Raw genomic sequence first — 17733 nt, forward strand, 5'->3', positions numbered from 1 at the left:
TCCGGACGTTGAAGACCCGGCGTCCAGCACCGCCATTCACACTTCCACCCCCAACGGCGCCGGGTTAATTTTTCATCTTTCAAGCAGTCTGTGAAGTGTGGCGTGCATTTCCCTTTCTTTCTCTAGGATTCGTTCCTGTTTCCTGAAGATCTTGCTGCAGGACTTCCCTGCTGGGACGTCCCTAACCAGCTGGTGGGTCCCTAAACCAGCAGCATTTCCAGGTGAACCCAGCAGGGTACGCGGTCTAGAAAGTTCCTTCAGTACGCTGGGGAAGAGGACCACCGAATTTCCACCCCTCCAACATGTCACAATTTTTAAAGGGATTTTCACAACCATGCTGTTACTTGGCCCGGAGTGTATGGGCGCCTGCCTCTTGCTGCTATTTTACATGCAAAGAAACAGAAGCTGAGACACATGCCCAGTCTTCTAACCATGAGGGTGAAACCTTGGCCTCTGCTCTGAGTGACTCACCTTAACTTAATGATACCACATCTAATACAAAGCAACTGTGTAATTGCTTCAATTTGGTAATTATGAAAGTATTAGAATTTAATAGAATGGCAGTTGCATCACTGATAGCCACAGATACCTTGAGTTTGTTGACTATATTAAAAACTTGTGGCCATTTTGCCCTCTACCGGAGACTGAAAAGATGCTCTGATACAAGATCTGCTTTCAGAGATACACACAGGAGTTCTTGGGGTGAAACCCATGTCCATCATCAACGCTATCAAAACTATTTTCTTTCTTTTGTTTTGTTTTGTTTTTCTAGGTCTGTCAAGATGGTAAGGGCTGGAGATGTAGCTCAATGAAAGATCACTTGTATCACAGGAAAAGACTCAATTCCCAGTAATGGAAAAAAAAAAAAAAAAAAAAAGCCCAATTCCTCATGAAGCTAGGCATGGAAGATAGCCACAAGTTTAAGGCCTGTCTGGGTTACCTAGTGAGACCTTGTCTCAAAAACAAACAAGAAACAAAGTGGCGAAACACTAAACCAAAGGGACAGGAACTATGGGCTTGTAGAAGGAGCCCAGACAAGCAGTCAACAACTCCATGGCAATCGGTGCAATAGGAAATGCCATAGCGGTCTGCGAAGATGAAAGCCCTCACCTTCTCATTTTCTTGAGCTGGGAGGACTCGGGTGATAGCGACCTTCAGCTTTGAAGGACTTGAAGGAGTCAGGCAGGAAGAGAAAAGGACGAAGGGCGTGCCACCCCCAGACAGCACTGTACACAAAAGCTGCCCAGCTGCATTCAGAGAAGGAAAACAGTTGAGACCAGTGGGGCACATGGTGTGGGAGCTTGTGTCCACAGAGGAGAGTGTGGGTTTGGACTCTGACCCACCTCGTGAGTCACTGTAGGAAACTTGGACTTCACCCTGCGATGCCCCAATGAGTTGACAGAACTAGCCCCGGGTTATCAGCCCACAAGAAAAGGATGCGGGAGTCAAATGTTGTTGTACAACCAGAATAATATTTATATCAGTGTGGGGCTTAAGCATTATTGGCCAGATGCGGTTTCTTTTTCCTAATTAGGAAAACAAAACAAAACACATTAGCAATGAGTTTAACCTCAGTCAGCCTCACGTTTCTCATCAATAAGACAAGGATGCTATGAGGATCTAGATGAAACTGTGCCAGTAAAATCCTTAGCCTCTCTTCAGGGAGTGTCTATGGAATAACAGGTAGCAACTGTTAAATTGTAAAGCACTCTAGTTTGCACAGTGTGTAACTACAGAGAAACTAGGAAATCACACACCACCACACACACACACACACACACACACACACACACACACACACACTTGAAGCTCTCTCCCCCTGCTTCTTCCCAATCTTCTAGCTTCAGGCTCATTGGAGATTTATTGTCTTGTTCCCTTTCCTTCTTATCTTCGAGCTCCTTCTTGACGTCCATATCAGTTTGTTTCCTTGAGCTACCCACTGTGTATCGCCTGTGAACTACCCACGTGGGATGGAATCTGCTAGAAATCTCCACCATCCTTCAGCCATGGCCCTTGGCACTGCCGTGGTTACATCGCCCACAGCGATCCTTGCAAGTCTGAGCCACGTGCAGCTCACCTTCATTCTTCAAACAGCCTTTCTCCCCAGCAAAGTCTCCAGCTATTAGGAGGAGACTCTACATCTTGTCCCACTACTTTGCTCTGTTTCCAACTCCGCTCTGTACCTCAGAGGTGCCTCTCCTTCTGTGTGCGCTGGATTCCCTCACTGCTCATTTTCTCAGAGACATTCAGCTACCCCTTCCTTTCAGTCTCTCTTCTATTAATTTCATTTATAACACAACTGCCAGATGCCACTCAGTATCCTTGAAGTTGAACATATAAGGATAAATAAAGTATCACTGCGCAAGAACACATTTAAGTATTTCCTATATAAAGAACTCATTTTTCTTAATGTGTCATCCACTTCGTATCAATGATTCCAGGTCTTTTGTTTTTACTTTGGTTTTGGTTTTTTCCAAGACAGGATCTGTGTAGCTCTCTGTCTGTCCTGGAACTCACCACCACCCAGCTTGATTCCATGTCTTAGTAAGGGACTTCTTATTTTTCTTCTAATGTTTCCACTATCCCTTCCTTGAAACATCAATAATGTGTGTGTGTGTGTGTGTGTGTGTGTGTGTGTGTCTGTGTGTCTGTGTGTGTGTATCTGTGTGTGTATGTGTCTGTGTGTGTCTGTATGTGTGTGTATCTGTGTGTGTGTGTGTGCTCATGCATTCATGCTGCTTGGAATATGCATACAACACATACACACATTGCCAGTAACGTTCTTTTTACAGACTTCTGTTTTTTAGATTTATTTATTTATTTTATGTATACAGTGTTCTAGCTGCACATACGTCTGCACACCAGGAGAGGGCACCACATCTCATTACAGATGGTTGTAAGCCACCATGTAGTTGCTGGGAATTGAACTGGGGACCTCTGGAAGAGAAGCTAGTGCTCTTACTCATAGACTTCCTAAGGCCAGTCCCTTACTCAGGCTTCTGGGTTTGTCACCCCCTCCAAGAGACACTGCCTGCCCAGCCAATCTAGGGAGCTTCCTGACTGGATATTGGTTCCCCAGTCTTGTGTCTTTTAGATCATCTGTTCACGACATAATGGGAATCTCACTGTTCTCGGTCCTTGCTTTTGTTCTGTTGTCTCCTCTAGCCTGAACCTAAGAAACCCTGAAACTCTTGTCCTATTCAGTACTGTACCAATATGTTCAGTTCCCAGGATTTTCCTTGTCGGCTTTTTGAGTCAGAGTCCCATGGAAACCAGGCTGACCTCAGATGTAGTGTGTTGTCAAGGATGTTCTTGAACTTCTGGTTCTTTAACCTCCATCTCCTGGATGCTGGGATGACGGGTGTGCGGTGAAATGCTAGTTTGGAAAGCATTACTGATTATATACCCCGAAAAAGCAGGACCATCTTGGTCCTTCCATATTTGTTTCTGAGTGGAAAATGAAGTCTTTGTTCCTTTCCAAGAGGAATCCTCAGCAGATAAACTGGACCGTCCCTCTCAGGGGAGAGTGTACAGCATACACATACACACACACACAGACACACACACACACACACACACACACACACACACACACACACACACACATGGATGGACACAGACGGACACACACGGACAGGTGGAAGAAATCTGAAAGCAATGAGTCAAATGCAGTCAAATTCCAGTGGGTTATCACTCGAGCATCTCTTTCTGAGGGAACAGCCAAGAGGACTCAGAAGCAGTAAGATAGCAAAGCACAATGAGACCAAGCGAACGTGGCTGCCAAGGAAGCCGACGAGGCCCAGTGAGACAGCACTGACCGCTGCCGAGGCCCCCTGCCAAGGCAAGCAGCTAAGCAAGGTATTGTGAAGCCTCTGAAGGTCTGTGTTCCCTGACTTGGGGAAAACACTAAATGGGCAGATCAGATTTGAAAATAACCATCTGCAACTCTAAAAAGAAAAGAAAAAAGAAAAATCAATCCCGATGCCACAAGCACTGAGTAGAGTTGTCTCTGGGGTGAAGTCTGGCTGCCTCTAAAAGCTATGCTTGAGAACTACACACCTCGCCTCTTCATGACACAGAAATAAGGCCCAGAGAGGACTAGATGGAGTCATGAGCATCTGCTTGGCTTTCTTGGTCCTTCCACACATGATGAACCTTCCCAGCATGCAAACAAAGGCCTGCTTTCTCATTTTTCCAAACTTCCAACAACTGTTATCACCACCACCAACACTCATGTCCAACTCTACTGTCTAGGGAGTGGTTCTCAACCTTCCTAACACTGTGACCCTTTAATACAGTCCCTCATATTGTGGTGGCCCCAGCCATAAAATTATTTTTGTTGCTACTTCATAACTGGAATTTTGCTACTGTTAGGAATCATATTGTAAATATCTGTATTTTCCGGCAGTTTGGGGGGGTTGCAACCTATAAATTGAGAACCACTCATCTAGGGACTTTCCTCACTCAACTCCCTTACAATTTGGGACTCTACTAGGCTGGGGCCCCTTCTCTCCTTGCACACAGCACCCAGTGCTGGCTGCTTTTCCCTGCTGGGTCCTGATGGTTCCTGGGTCAGCTTTCCCCCCCATTGTATCTCATGTCTAGCAGACTATCTAGTCAAAAATGGAAGTAATAACGTTAAGTGAATTCTTAGAGAGAAAGAGATAGAATGCTTTATTTTTCAGGTTGTATTTGCTTGTTTTAACAGCTGTATTGAGGTATATTTGACGTGCAATTCACTGATTTAAATTGTGCAACTCAGGGACTTGGGAATGTTCAATAGATGCATAACCAACATCATGAACGATTATAGAACATTTCACCAAACCAAAAAGAAACCCCACACTCCTTAGCTGTCGTTCCCCATGTTGCCCAGCCTCCTAGTCCAGGTAATCATTGACAGAGACTGTAATATCTCTGTAAATTTTCCTATTTTGGCCTTCCAATGAACATATTCATCCAGTAACTCATCTTCTGTTATTGTGTCTGCTGACACTTGGGAAGATGTGCTTGATCATAAGCTTTCATTATATATGAAATGTATGTGAAAGAATACAGACCCTGGTTGAGATATTGGAAGGCAAACACAGGCAGCATCCCTTAGACGTAATGAACTGCCCCACCCTGCTGTAGCTGGGCTCTTTGAGCAGGATCTCTTAGGCCTCCAGGACCCACTCAGAAAACAAACTTGGTCAAACTGGAACGTTGCCAGGCAGTAGCTGCTGCTCTTCATATGTCTCTTCTTCATCTCTACAATGAGGATAAAAATAATTCCTCCCTTTAGGCACCTCATCAGAGGACTGAACAATCACTTCTGTGAAATGAGAGGCTGCATAAAGAAGCGCAGACTTGGAACACTGGAAACACTTGGTATGTACTTGTGTTTCTTGTTGACTGGCCACAGCTCTTTACATATTGCCCTATGTATAATAAAATATGAAAAGGGGACAGGGATGCATTTTTAAAAAATTACCAGCTATTATCATTGGGGACATTTCACTACATTTTTAATAGATGCTATAAATCTTGAGCTGATTTATCTGAAGCCTAAAATTAACTTACTAGCTGGGTGAGGTGACACATACCTTTAATTCCCACCCTCAGGAGAAAGAGGCAGACAGATCTCTGTGAATTTGAGACCAGTCCCAGACCAGGCAGGGCTAGACAGTGCCACCTTGTCCCAAAAGCAAACCAAAACAAAATAAAGAAGCAACCTTACTGCAAAGTGAGAGTTGAGATGTGTTCACTCCGTTCCCAGCTCTGAAATGTAGTGGAAGGAGCTGAGTCTCCCCGTGTTTCTCAGGCCCATGAACAGAATAAGGACGCTGGATTTCTGGACTTGACACTGTACCTGTTCACCCGCACCCCTCTCCCATAAGTTATTTCCTGCTCCTGTTCTTAGGCACCATCCTCAGCTTAGCCTTCCTGGAACATCTGTTAAATATGTCAGAAAGCAATATTTGTGTGGTTAACCCTCTCCAGGCAACCCAAAGTTAAGATAAAACCATCTCTCTGCATCAAACACAATAGCAAGTGGCCAAAGATGTACAGATTTTGTCACCAGCAAATCAGCCAATTATCCAGAAAGTTGGGGTCGGGGGTAGCTGGTGTCTACTCTCTCACATAAGCCTCGAGTGTCTGTTTCAAGTTACAGGAGGTAATTTAAGTTAGTGGGCCTTTACCCTGCTTCCACTGGATTGCCTTTCCTATGCATGGCAAACCACTGCCCAGATTCAGCTCCACCCTCATCTTGTCTTCACCTCACCAGCCGTTCCCAGACAAGGAGCCGTAAGTGTGGGCCCTAGTTCCATGTATGACCATCTCTGATTCTACAACCACAAAACAACTACAGAAAAGAAGCTATCTCATTTATCTTCTTGCCCTGGATTCAGGATTAAAATGCTCATTAGTCTGGTTGACAGGTATTTATTGAGACTCTAGTGTATGCCAACATTTTAAAATTCAAACATTTCACAGAAACACGGGATTTGAACTCTGAAAGGAATTTTGAGAGGAGAAAGCGAGACTCAGAGAAGTAAAGATGTACCAGGAATCCCAGTGCCTGGCTAAGGAATACTCTTGCAACAGATCCTGTTTTACTATGACAAAGGATATTTCTTTCAGTTAAAAATAACATGGATTTATCTGGGTATGGTGGTGCACACCTTTAATCCCAACAGTAGGGAGGCAGGGACTGGTAGGTAGATCTCTGTAAATTCAAGGCTAACCTGGTCTACATGAGACCCTCTTTCAAAAACAAACAAAAAATGCCAAATAAAAGTCACCCACAATAATTTAAACTTGGCTACAAAATCAGAGAAAAATCCAAATGATTGTTTTGTTCATTATGGGTTTTATCAACTCAAAGACCAACCATGAAACACCCATAAGTTAGTGGTTGAAGATGTTCACATCATTCACATTTGCAAAGTGATGAATGCCACATGTTTCCTCCTCTGCACCTCCCTCTCCCCCCAATCCAGCCTGTTCATGTCTCACCCATGCCTGGCTGACCAAGGACTTGTAAAATTTTAACTCAATAGGATTGCACAACTTTGAAGGTTTGAATCGCTCTTCAGAGTGATGAATGAGGGTCTTTGATCCTCTCATGAAGATGTTTCCAGTGAGAGGGAAAGGGGAACAATCTGTCACAAACAGGAATGTCCTCATCGGGCTCAGGTGAGGTTTGCACACGTGAACGAAGTGGGGAACACTCAACTCTGCCAGCTTCAGGACAGACATCTCCTCAGGTGTCTGGTTGTCCTTTGTGATGGAAACATCTGACTTCTCGACTGCAGCAATAGTTTCACAGGTGTGTGTGTATCTCCAAAGACAAACTGTACGTTAAATATGTCTAATTCTATATGATGGTTGTACCTCAGTATAGAAAGCAGCGATGTCCACACAGAGTCAAAATCACAACCTGCTAAACACATAGTTGTGTGTCTCTCAGGAAGCAGGCTTCCAGCTAGACTGTAACTCTCCCTTTTCAGTTTAAAGCTTGTTGAGTTTCCCTCAATCACCCATCATGGCACTAACTCCTTATTTCAGGCTGCCATCCTCTCTCATCCGAACCATTGACTAGGTCTCCTAATCTCCCTGTTGAATCTCAGACAGCCCTTCCTTGCTGTAGTCAGAGAAATCTCCCCTAAAATCCTAATCCATCACCCAATTTACTGATTCCTGCCCTGCAGGGTTTCTCGTTGTCCTGAAGATAAGGCCTCAGTTTCTCAGAAGAGATTAGCAGTGACCTGCTCAAGGTGGCCGCACACAGACAAGGGCCTCTAGCTTAAGGTCCTAACCAGAAGTTCAAGGAATCATCCACTTTTGTCTAAGAACTGTGAGGGCTAGAACCACCCAACACAAGCATCTAGTGTCTCTTGCTGAATTTCATATCTAATGACCCTATTCCTGGCCTGGCTTGTACTAAAGTCAGCGTCAGAATCTGCCCCCCCCACACACACACACGTTATCATCACAGAATCCCATTCTGCCTTCTGATGCACTGTGCACACTTCCTTCTGCTGGAACTCCTTCCCTCTTTTGTCAAAGTTTTCAGGTCTGTACTCTTCTCAGACACGGCCTTCCTTACCTTCTTGCATTGTCTTAGGTTGTCCCAGGACTTATTTAAAAGCCAGAGTGTGCTTTTAAAGTAGAAGTCCTGTTCTGGAGACTTATTGTAGCCTCTTATCTGTCTGCTCTTTGAGAGCGGGGCTTGTACTAAGTTACTTTGTAAACTTTTTCTCTAGATATTTAATAGATAACCCGGTGATCAAAGAACCAACGGGATAAATGGCTGGACAAATAAATATGTTAAAAAAGAAAAACCCGTGCTTCTGATTGCCGACTGCTGTGCAGTTCTCTTAGGTGGACTTTTATCTGCTTTCCTAGGATATACTGAAAGACAGATTTCTAGGAGCTGGCCATTTGTCATGACAAAAACACACAAAAAATCCAAACCTTTTGCATTATATATAGACTAAAAATGCCAGACATCTTTTCTTTGCTCTTGGTGTCTAAAAATAAAAACACTGCACTTTCTATGGTGTTTTCAGTCATAGATCTGCCCACCTTCTGGCAATGTACCACCCAAGTCTACACAGTGGATGGCATTCATTGTCTTACTGAGTTCAGTGTTCATCTTGGGTGTGTTTTTCAATCTCTGTGATGGGGAAAGGAACTGAGTCCTTGAGTCCACAGAGCCCTTGGAACTAGAGAAAAAGAGTCTGGGAAGGTCCAAGCAAGAGATGATAAAGGTCGTCACACAGAAGAGCCACATTGACTGTGAATATGCAAAATCAAGAAACATCTGGCAGGGTGGTGGTGGCACACATCTTTAATCCCAGCACTCGGGAAACAGAGGCAGGCAGATCTCTGTGAGTTTGGGTCCAGCCTGGTCTACAGAGTGAGTTCCAGGACAGCCAGAGCTGTCACACAGAATCCCTGTCTCAAAACAACAACAACAAAAACATCTGGGAGGTAAAATCTATTGCATGTTTAAGAATGGAAGGACAGGGGCTGGAGAGATGGCTCAGAGGTTAAGAACCCTGCTGCTCTTCCAGAGGTCCTGAGTCCAATTCCCAGCAACCACATGGTGGCTCACAACCATCTGTAAGGAGATCTGGCTCCCTCTTCTGGCCTGCAGGGTTACATGCAAACAGAACACCGTAGACTTAATAAATAAATAAATCTTAAGGAGAAGAAGGAGGAGGAGAAGGAGGAGGAGGAGGAGGAGGAGGAGGAGGAGGAGGAGGAGGAGGAGGAGGAGGAGGAGGCAGAGGAGAATGGAAGGACATAGCCGGGCGGTGGTGGCGCACACCTTTAATCCCAGCACTCCCAAGGCAGAGGCCGGTGGATCTTTGTGAGTTTTAGGCCAGCCTGGACTACAGAGCAAGATCCAGGATAGCTAGGACTGTTACACAAAGAAACCCTGTCTCAAACAAACAAAATGGAAGGACACTACCACAGATGGAAGAAGTGGAGATAATTGTAGAGATTCAGCAACTGAAATTCTGGTTCTGAGATCAGCACTGAGAGAAAACAATGGTTTGCTTTGAGAACTGTCCAGTTTAAGTTATAGACTTCCATAAGAAATAAAGGCAATAACCGCACCTCTACATCCATTGTCAACATGCCTTGTATATGGTAGGGGTTCAAACTTCTCTGGAATTGAGTTGACATTCAGTGTAAACATTTTTGTTTGTTTGTTTTTGTTTTTGTTTTTGAGACAGGGTTTCTCTGTCTTGTTTTGGTGCCTGTCCTGGAACTCGCTCTGTAGACCAGGCTGGCCTCAAACTCACAGAGATCCACCTGGCTCTGCCTCCCAAGCGCTGGGATTCAAGGCCTGTGCCACTGCCACCCGGCACACATTTGTATTTTTAATTATGTGTGTATGTATGTGTGTGTGTGTGTGTGTGTGTGTGTGTGTGTGTGTGTACATGAGTATGAGTGCCCGGGAAGAGCAGAAGGGAGCACCGGATCTCCTGGGACTGGAGTTATGGAGCCATCCAACTGCATGCTGGGAAACAAAATTGTATCTTCTGCTAAAGTAATACGTGCCCCTAACCACTGAGCCATCCCCCTGGCCCCTTCAGTACATTCTAGTTACATAATTCCAAGAAACCTGATTTCTACTGCCAATGTGGTAGAGGAGAAAGAAGCATCAAGATCAGCATATGAAGGAAGTCAATGGGAAGAAAGATTGGAGATCCCCTCCCCATCAGGGATACAGGTAAGGGGACAGGACACACATGAGAAAATCTGTACCCAGGAAAGTGTGAGTGCTGTGCAAGTGACCCATCAAGGCACGCTGCTTTCCCGGCCTGGTGCCATTTGAGCTTTGAAACTCCCCCACTATCCGGTCAGTCTCCATGCCCAGGAGTGTTCTCATGTTTAATAAATGTCCCTATTTCTACCACTATCCACGTCTCCCTGGTCCAAATCTTTGTCCTGGGTCACCGCTCTTAAAATGTCCCTGTTCATTCACTTCCCCATTCAGCTTACACTTCCAGGTCTCAGGACATCACTGAGAAAAGCCAGGGCAGCAACCCCAGTAAGAACTGAAGCAGAAAGCAGGGAGGGGCGCTGCTTAGTTACTTAGCTCAGCTCAGTCCCCCCGAGTTGGTACAGCTCCTCAGTTGCCCTCTCCCTGCCCACCTGTTCACCCATCTGGACCTAGACCTGCTGGGTTTCCCTCTGGCTCTAGCTCTGTTCTCTCACATCTGCAGCTGGCTACATCTTCTCTCAAACCCCTGACTCCTAACTTCTTCTCTGCAGCAACTGTTTCTTCCCCTGCAGCTGTTTTGGGGTTATTTTCATACCAACACAGACTTCATTGCATTTCTACCAGCCTACTTCTGAAACCTTTGGGACTCAGCAATAGCCTCTAACGTATATTTATTTTTGTAAACACATAAATGCATACAATAGAGAGAGAGATTTGCTGTGTGATGTGTGACAGGAGAATCAGTATGAGTGACTAAGATTATAATAAGAAACGTGGGGGCTGGAGAGATGGCTCAGAGGTTTAAGAGCACTGACTGCTCTTCCAAAGGTCCTGAGTTCAATTCCCAGCAACCACATGTGGCTCACAACCATCTGTAATGAGATCTAGTGCCCTCTTCTGGCCTGCAGTCAGACAGGCTGTATACATAATAAATAAATAAATATTTAGAAAAAAAGAAACGTGGATTTGCCTCAGTCACATTACAAACAGGCACAATTATCTGGCCAATTGTTGTGATAGAAACAATGACACATTGTAAATGTATTGTATTGATTGTTATGTAATCAATTCTGACATTACAAAAAGACAAACATGTTCATATGTTTCTGGCATAACACACTCTTGACACCCATACTTCCCAGGGCTACATGTAAGGAGAAAAGTTTATCAGATAGAAACATAGGAGAATGCAAATGTTATGCAATATGACTCACCAACTCTCATAACCTAGTACATGTGAACTTCTCCCATTTCCCAGATCTTTGGGCCACTTCTGTTCTCAGAAGCACCATTTTTTTTCCTTTTCATTTATGTTTTATGCTATTGTTATTGATTATCATTATCATTAGAGTATATGTACGTGTTTGTGTGGTTATGTGAATCTATGTCTGTAGAGGATGACACTGGGTCATCAATTACTCTCCACCTTTTAAAAATAGCTTAGGGAATGGGGGTGGCACACGCCTTTAATCCCAGTACTTGGGATGCACAGCCAGGTGGATCTCTGAGTTTGAGGCCAGCCAGGTTTACAGAGCGAGTTCCAGGACAGCTGGGGCAACACAGAGAAACCCTGTCTCAAAAATAAATAAATAAATAAATCGAAATAGCTTGAAGGGTTTTATTGATTATCATTTGTGTATACATGATGTGTACATGCAGGTACATGCCATGCATATGTGCACAGGTCAAAAGACAACTTTACGGAGTTCACTCTCTTCTTCCACCTCTCTATGGATTCTGGGGATTGAACTCATGTTGCCAGGGTTGTGCAGCAAGCCCCTCTAACCACTGAGCCTTCTTCCTGGCCTTTCACCTTAGCTTCTGAGACAAGGTCTCTCACTGAAGCTGGAGCTTATGAACTCAGTCAGTCTTCTGGCTAATGAGTTCCAGGATCTGTCTGTCTCTCCACTACACCCTTCCCCCAGACCCCATAACTAAGATAAGAGACATGCATCCCTTCACCTGGCTTCTTTTCATGGGTGTTGGGGGTCCAAACTCAGGTCTTCATGTTTATGCTCCCGGGAGAGTTAAGAATTCTCTGCCTGTTGGCCCTTGATGCACACATGTGGCAGGTATGTCTCTGGCTGAGACATAACCCCAGGTCCCCTTTCTCTTTCCTAATACACGATCATTATTTCTACCACTACCCATGTGTACCTAAGCCAGCTCTCTTTTTTAAAGCACAGAACCTGGAAATTCCTATAGGTGCCTCCAGACTCTGCCCAAGCCTATAACATTAGTGATTTCTCCTTTGGACAATCCAAGGCAAAGCCACACCCAAATACATTACTCTAACACAGTATTTATCCATGTGACAAACTAAGAAATCCAACCCCCTGGAAAGTATGACTAAGAGGTTTTACTACAATAATAATTTTCACCAAGCGGATGAGGGACTTAGGAACAGGGACAGCTACTATAGCAACCACAGAGGGGTCCAAAGCTACATTTGGCTTTCAATTTCACTAATAATTCAGAGAAACCATAAAAGATTCAAGTGAAATCTGGTTGGTTGATTAGAAACATGTGAGGGACTGCACTTGGGCACGTGTTTCACATTTCTACTTCCATGTGTGCCAAAAATTAATCATCCATCTGCCCTGTGATATTCCAGAAAACAGAATCACCCCAGCTGGCCCTTGGAAGGACAGAGATGGGGTCAGGAAATCACTGAACCAGTGCAGGACTTCTGTTGAGAGAGAATGAACATGTGCATTCCATGCAGAATGGGGATGGTCCTTTGCTTCCTTCCCTGCTCTCAATGTAGCCCTTCACGTCCCCACCTGCAACCCAGTCCCCACCAGCTCTACATTAGAAAAGAACACTCCATCTGTTGCTTCATCCTGAACCTCCTTCCTTTCCAGAGCACAAATTCCAGCAGGGAACAGACACAGGCTTTGGAGCCAGGAAGTCCCAAAGTTGAATCCAGACTACCACTTATTATGAAGAATTCACATCGTGTCACTGAGCTTCAGTTTTCTTCATTAACAAAACGAGGCTTTTAAGACCTCCTTTGAAGAGGGGTTGTTGACTAAATGGGTCAGTTATGTGAAATATATACAAGTCAAGAATGCTAACGAAAGTGTTTGCAGCTTTCTTGCCTTCCTTGTGAATGAGGATATTCTCACTCTCAGTATACTCGAGCCCAACCTGTCACTGAACACAGGACCCCATGACAGGAGTGCCCAGGGGATAGGCATTATACAATGGGCCCAGGATCTGAGATTAAGTCAGAGTGCAGTATAGAGGTCTTAGGCCCACCCAGTCCCTTTTAGACAGAGAGTAAGTTACATGACAATCAATCCTCCTGTTAATGTGCCATCAAAAGAAGGGGGCATGAAATAATCAGCTCAAACCTTGTAGCTGAGTAGCATTTTTTAATGGGAAGATGGTGGATGAGACTATTCACACATAAGAAGTAGATGGGAGGACTGGAGATACAGCTTAGCAGTTAAGAGCACTTGTTTCCCTTCCACGGGACCTGGGTTTGATTCCCAGCACCTACAACCATCTGTAACTTCAGTCCCAGGGTATCTGGCAACTTCTTCTAGCCTCTGTGGGGACTAGTAAAGCATAAGATTAACATATATATATATATATATATATATATATATATATATATGGTGCAGGCAAAACATCTGTATGCATTTTTTTATAAAAGTAGATGCATAAAATATTCTGAGGCCAGGAAATGCTTGCAAAACTGGTTAAGCATGGTTACTGAAGAGACAACTGAGAAATGGGGCTGGCATGGTGCCTAGTCTAGTTTATCATGATCTCACCAGGTTATGGCAAAAATTTTAGGCTTAATACTACAAATAATGCAGGCTCACTAGAAAAACTTAAAAATCTTTCTCCACTGCATTTGCTTTCTGCATTTTCTATCTGTATTATGAAAAGTAGACACACAACAGAAAAGACATCCACACAGCTTAAGCAGGTACTATAAAATTAAAATCTCCCCCTTTTTTCTTGTTTTTTTTTTTTTTGGAGACAGGGTTTCTCTGTGTAGTCCTGACTGTAGTAGAACTCGCTCTGTAGATGTGGTTGGCCACAAACTAAGAGATCTGCCTACCTTTGTCTCCCAAGTGCTGGGATTAAGGGTATGTGCCACTACTGCCCAGGAAAAATCCCCCTCTTTATCCCTAGACTATGGGTCTTCTTAAAAGGTACTGAGTGTAAATTCATTCCTCTGATGCAGATTTCTCATGTATAAATCTTAAAAGTCTTTCTGTGATGGGAAATATTAATACCCTTTGCTGTACTTCTATCTCACTTTACAATTCTTGATTAAATATTCCCATCTCTACATATATAATTCTACCCCATTATTTTAAATAGTTTGAAGGCTCTCACACATTAGACTGCTCATCTTATGCTTTGCTAGTCCCCAGTTGGTAGTTTTCCTCTTAGGTTGTTCTCATTTGTTTATTATTTTGACTTTGAAGTGTCCTTGTAGGAGAAACTACTAAACCCAGACTTGTTGGATCAAAGACTATGTGCTTTTAAAAATCCAAGTGTTATTTTCAATTTTCCCATTAAAAAAGTATCTACTTGTACTCTGACTCCAGCATGATTGCGTGCATTTCCACAGACCCTTTACATCATTTTGTTATCGTGCTTTTAAAAGTTGGCTGATCTGATAAGTAAACACTGTTCATCTCCTTGCGTGGCCTTGCATTTCATTTCTTTAACTGTGTGAAGATGGAGTGCGCACATGTTTATCAACCATGTGCACTTTTTCCCCTTCTGAGAATAACTTTTTAAATTTTCCTTGCCAGTTCTTCTATCCCTTTGGATCCTTTCCTTAGTATGTTAAGGAAATGAACATATTGACCACTATTTAGTTTATGGTCTATGGGTTCAAGCTCATCAAAGTCTCTTCTATACCAAAAATTTTATTGCATTTGTCTGTCTGTCTATGTACCTATGTGGAAGGGGGCACTCATCCCACTATATGCATATGGAAATCAGAGAATACCTTTGAGAAAACTCTTCTCTCTAACCATGTGAGTCCCAGGGACTGAACTCAGGTCATCAGGCTTGGGAGTAAGGGCCTTTACCCACAAGCCATCTCACTGGCCCCCCACTCCAACATTCTTTTAAAATCCACTCACATTTCCTTCCATCCTTTAATGACTTGAGCTATTTAATGTCTATGTTTTCAAAATATCAAGAATTTCTATCTTTGTATTGGATTCAATACAGGTTTTAATTTATGATTATGTTTTTTTCTTTTGAAAGATTATTTTATTTCCATTTAAATTTGTTAACATAATATATATGGTTGCTTCAATTCTTTTCACTTTTGTTTTGTTTAAAACTTCCCTTGTTTTCTCATTTTCAGCTTATTATCTAGTGTTTGTTTGTTTGTTATTTTGTCTTTCAAGATAGGGTTTCTCTGTGTAGCCCTGGTTGTCCTGGAACTCACTCTGTAGACCAGGCTGACCTTGAACTCAGACATCCACATGCTTCTGCTGGGCTTAAAGGCATGCTCTACCACTGCCTGGTTTATAATCTGTTTGTATCTTCTTTAATAGGTATGCTTTTTTTTTTTCCTTCACTGAGATCTGTTAGGTAAAAGGTAAAGAGACCTACCTGAGGCACAGAAGTCTTGTGTCCAAGTATTTATGCATAGTGACAGCACACGTTTCTCAGCAGACTCTGGTGTGCTCCACTCACCCTGGCAGACAATCAGGCTGACAATTCCTAGGCAGAGCACATGTGTTCAGGATTACCTATTCATTGCACTTCCCATAATGCCCATGGTGTGGAACAAGAACGTGGATGATCATGTTGCTCATGGCTGGCATGGGCACCATTTTTTCAGTGATGCTTTACTTCCTATTGGAGACTTCCGGGAATATATAGATTTACTCTCAGTATTTCCCTCTAATTAGACCCAAAGATTACCATGCCAAATATTCTTCAGTGATTGGGGACACAATGACTTCTAAATTTTTTAAAGATAAATTTTCCTCTTTTTAGTTGGTTTTGGAAAATAAAGTTGAAATAGAAATGAGTTTCCTCTAGAATTTCTCCATCCGAGAGAGTTAAACAGGAGAGACTGGATTGATGAGTGAGGATTTTGACTGAAGGCCTGAAGAAGGAAAGACGGAAGTAGAAGAGCAGTAGGAGGCCTGTGTGGCACCAAGGATAGTGCAGAATGAAGAAACCTCATGACAGTAAGCCTAGGGATGACGAAAAGACAGGGAGCCAAGTGAACTTTGGAGCCGATTTGAAAAGATAATATTGAAAGACAAAAGAAGGCAGTAACTTGACAGACTCATTAACTGGGCTGTTGTTTGTTTTTGTTTTTCTGTAGCAAAAGAGGGAGAGAGCTAACTTTTTTCAGAATGTTGAAGTTCCTGGGACATTCAGTAAATGTACCGTTCAGATAAATCAACAGAGGGCACAACGTCAGTGGCAAAGGAACAATTGTGCAGATCATTTTAAAATTCCCTTGCGGTTATTTTTCAAATGCTTTTTATTAGCATACATTCATTCCATATACATAACGGTGGGCTCCATTATGACAGTTTCATGCACATATATAATGCATGCTATTTAGTAGAAAAATTCCCATGCTAAATTGCCTATTCATCTGCAACTACATTGGAGAGAGATAAATATACACACTTCTTGGGCTGGCCTGGGCTCATGCGTCTCCTGCATCTGGAATTCTGGGATGAGACATGGCAATACACGAGCCTCAGGTTACTCTTCTTTTTGTGTTTCTTTCTCCCATAAGCTATGAGTGTGCCTCTGTGCTCAGGGCCTCCCCATCACAGATATACAGTGAGTATTTATTTATTCTACTGAGATGCCTCTTTCTGGGCTGAAGTCACTGCAGGTGACTCCAAATCAGTTTGCCTATCTAATAAATATACTAAAACCACACCAAGATCAAGGTAACCAATTGCAACTTAGTGATATTGGCTGATGGGAGTACTAGAGATACCAGCTTAATTAGAAAAGATTAAGTCCGTGGCTCTGTAGTGACTGCAGTCTCTAAGCACGCATCCTACAGCTAATTGTACAATCCATCTTTCAGTAGATACATTTTCGTGGGCTTCAAACTTTCCAACATGGAAGTTAGGAATGAGAAAGGGAATAATGAATACCATCATTTATAACACACTGCACATGATCCAAGGACTGTGGGTTAAGTCTTCCAAATTCATTTATATTTTATGTATGAGTGCTCTGCATGTATGTCTGCAGGCCAGAAGAGGGCATCAGATCCTATTACAGATGGTTGTGAGTCACCATGTGGTTGCTGGGGAACTCAGAACCTCTGGAAGAGCAGCCAGTGCTCTTCACCCCTGAGCCATCTCTCCAGCCCCAATTTTATGTGTTAAGGAAATTAACCAAAGTCACATACAGGGAATTATCATCTGAAGCAGGGGTTAATCAGGTCTGTTTCTTATTCAACCTATGATTGTAGTCCTAACACTAGAGGCTCATGTACTTCCCTCTAATTACAAAGGAAAAGCTAAAATATCAAC

This window comes from Onychomys torridus, chromosome 16 (genome assembly GCF_903995425.1).
Source record: "Onychomys torridus chromosome 16, mOncTor1.1, whole genome shotgun sequence".
NCBI lineage: Eukaryota > Metazoa > Chordata > Mammalia > Rodentia > Cricetidae > Onychomys > Onychomys torridus.